At 50.1% G+C, this 3572-nt stretch overlaps 1 non-coding gene and 1 pseudogene across 1 annotated transcript; both read left to right on the top strand.

Moving 5' to 3' along the window:
* Positions 1–1951: 1951 nt before the first annotated feature.
* LOC142565000 (U2 spliceosomal RNA) lies at positions 1952–2159 on the top strand (annotated as a pseudogene).
* Positions 2160–2665: 506 nt separating this feature from the next.
* Positions 2666–2857, top strand: LOC142565055 (U2 spliceosomal RNA). Its single transcript, XR_012824775.1, has one exon. It is a non-coding gene; the product is annotated as a U2 spliceosomal RNA (small nuclear RNA).
* The last annotated feature ends 715 nt before the right edge of the window (positions 2858–3572 follow it).

Consider the following 3572-nt stretch of genomic DNA (forward strand, 5'->3'; position numbering starts at 1 on the left):
GCTCCCGCCGCCCCGGCTGACGTCGTTTCGGACTTTGTCTCTTCGAGCGCGCGCGCCAACGTCGCGGCGCCGACGACGACGCCGGCCCGGTTCTCCCCTTATAATAGCAGCGATAAGTGGCCAGACCTCCATGGGGCCGTACTCGTGCGACGAGGCGGCGTACTGCGCCGAGCCGAGCGCCAATATTTCGCTTTGGCGCGGCTGATACGAGCTCTCGCGATCGCCGCGGTACCGCCGCTCACCGATTCAAGGCACGCTAGCGCGGTCCCCTTCGCCATTTCCGAGCACGAGTGCGACCAGCGCGGGCGGCGTGCTCGACGCCCCGGCTGACGTCGTTTCGGACTTTGTCTCTTCGAGCGCTCGCAGCGATGTCGAGGCGATCGCCGACGTCTGCACGGTTCCCGGTGTGCTACAATGCAGCAGTGTGCCAAGCGACACCTCTTGGTTGCCGAGGCAAGCACGGCGATATCCTGTAGCGAGCGCATTCCGGCCAGGCAGCAGCGGGCTTTGCGCTTTCGGGAGTGCTCTTGCTGTAAAATTTGAACGGGTGCAGCTGCACGAAGCGAGTGTATTTATTTTCTCTCTCTCTCTCTCTCTGCCTTTGAGGCGACTGTAATTTTAATTTAAATGCAATTGGAGGGGGGAGCAACCTGATGAGAGTAGGTTGACTTCGGCGCGCCTTGTAGTTTATAAATTGCTTTCAAGCTTTGACGACATACGCCTTCGCGCCATCTGCTTTCCCGGTCTCTTTGGCACTTGATTGTGTGTGCTGCATGCTCTGCATTCTAAGGAAACACGCCTGTTTGTCTCCCTCTCTCACGTTCTTCTTTTTTTAGCTGCTCCTTTAGAAGCTGCTATGCTCTTTACTCGCTGTAAAATAGAATGCTGCCACAAGCCAACAACCTTTGCGTGTTTTTTTTCTCTCTTCCCAAGACGTTTCTGCCATTACTCACTGGCTCTAGTTCGCTCGCGCCATCTACCTTTCTTTCTGTATGGCGAAGTCCGTAGGTTTTCCTAGTTTCGTACACAGATGGCGCCAATGCGTTTTCGCGCCAGTTTCGAACGACCTGGCTGTACTCACGTTTCTCACTTAAATGGTTCAAATGGGGATTGCGAAAGGGGTGGTGCTTGCTTCTTGTGTAAGGCTGAGCTTCAAAGCTGCGTTTAAGCTATGCTAGCATGTGTGTATGTGTGTGTGTGTGTGTGTGTGTGTGTGTGTGTGTGTGTATATATATATATATATATATATATATATATATATGTATGTATGTGTGTACATGTACATATACACACACGCGCGCGCGCGATAGTGGTAAACATTATGAGGTAGCACTTTTTTTTTAACATACAATACCTGTGCTTCACATGGCGATTCTTCTCCCCCCTCTGTTTCCGGTTGGAAGGAGTGCGCAGTCTTTTCTATATTTATTTTTTTTTCATTCACTTCTATGTTGCTCGTCTTCGTACATGGGGCACGCTACCTAATTCTGCCGGTCGATTCTACACGTTGCGATCCGTCCCGGCCTGTGCCGTATCAAAATTTTCAGTGGGCCTTGCGGTAAATAAAAAGAAATGAAGGAAATGCGCGTGCTATATTACACTTGCGCACGGGCTTGAAACGAAGGCCTCAAAGAAAGTCACCTCGAGCGGCCGCATTCAGACGGAAATAAGCATTCCCCTTGCGCGTGTTTTCCGCTCGCCTGCTCCGTTTTCTACGAGGTTGCCGTCGTTGGTTTGGCCTTACAAACAAGCTTGCACTCGGGTCTCGTTTCTACGCGACAGCGTTTCGTTAACAGCGAAAGACTGAGGCGTCGCGAGTTTATTCCTCAGATAGAGAGCATAGAGTCTCTAGACAGGCTGAAATTTAGAAAATTGCCCACGCTGTTGCTGAGGTTACCAATGTCGGCGGGGCGCCCACAAGGCAGTAGTACAATGGAGTGAAGTGAAGGACATCGCTTCTCGGCCTTTTGGCTAAGATCAAAGTGTAGTATAGCATGAATAAAAAATCTGTTCTTATCAGCTTAATATCTGATACGGGTTCTATGTGGACCCACGATATTAAACCTATTTTTGGAAGTTGGCGGAGTGCTTGAAGCCTGCTTCACCTCCGCCGCAGGTCGGCCCGGTATTGCACTACCTCCGGGATCGGCCCCCGCTCACTTCGGTGAGACTTCATTCAATCAAAATGAAGAACACAAGCTCGAAGCGAGCACTGAATTCACACGCACCATTCCTATACCATACGCAACGATGCCGGTTCGCGGACCACGAGAGTAATTAAACGGCCACTCCACCTGTGTGTAGCGTCGCACTTCTTGCCGCGCAAATGGGACGCGTGACGGTGGACGCGGTGGTCGTCGGCTGCCTTGGCACCTGGGATCAGGGGAATGATCGCGTGATGCGCAGGCTGTGCAGTAGGTCATACCTACGGACACTCAAACGCCTGTGCATCAGCGATACTATCAGCGCCTCTACAAAGATTTTTAGAGCCGATGTCGGCACCTCTTAGATGATCTTATGTTTTTAGAGAAGCGATTTTTGCTGTTTTACACCTTTACAGTTTTAGCCTTTTATTACTAACACCACTAACTAGTTTTTTTAGTCATTTGTTTGCCGGTTTTAGACTACACACCTTTTATCCGTTTTTTCCTTGGTTTCGTAACAAATATTTATGATGTGATGTGTAACTAGCATAATAAAAAACTCTGTTCTTATCAGCTTAATATCTGACACGGGTTCTATGTGGACCCACGATATTAAACCTATTTTTGGAAGTTGGCGGAGTGCTTGAAGCCTGCTTCACCTCCGCCGCAGGTCGGCCCGGTATTGCACTACCTCCGGGATCGGCCCCCGCTCACTTCGGTGAGACTTCATTCAATCAAAATGAAGAACACAAGCTCGAAGCGACCACTGACTTCACACGCACCATTCCTATACCATACGCAACGACGCCGGTTCGCGGACCACGAGAGTAATTAAACGGCCACTCCACCTGTGTGTGACGTCGCACTTCTTGCCGCGCAAATGGGACAGCCGCACCAGCAAATTTCTTATTACGGCCTTCGAGAAAAATAAATGACAGCAAAAGAAAGAACCAGGAGGGAGAATCGGCAAATTATATGTCTAAGAAATAGGATTGTTATTTATCCGATGTTTCTGTCTGCTGTAATGAGCCACTATAGGACGGGGAGGGGGGGGGTGTATGATTAGCCGTGGGTTCGGCAACCAATGTGAATCCCGCTCAAAGCCAACACTGGATTTTTGAGTTCACTATTGCTTGGATCCGTAAACCACAGCGCCAACGCAAGCTCGCCCTGCCAAAATCCGCTGCCCTAGTGGAAGAAAGATTCCCTATGAAAGAAAAATAGAGTGCCCGCTTTCTGGCAACTACTGTGCAGCCGTTGTGTGCACATTTTCGCAGCAGTGGGAGCGAACGCCTCGAAAACAAGCTTGTCGTGTGGCCAAGCCTTGCGAAATATATTCAAGGGTTCAAAGGTGCTCCAGCTTTCCAACCTGTATGTTATGAAGACCTGTTGCTACCTTTTCATCCTCCTCCTCCTGGTTACGCCCAG

Source organism: Dermacentor variabilis, chromosome 11 (genome assembly GCF_050947875.1).
Source record: "Dermacentor variabilis isolate Ectoservices chromosome 11, ASM5094787v1, whole genome shotgun sequence".
In the NCBI taxonomy this organism is placed as follows: Eukaryota; Metazoa; Arthropoda; class Arachnida; order Ixodida; family Ixodidae; genus Dermacentor; species Dermacentor variabilis.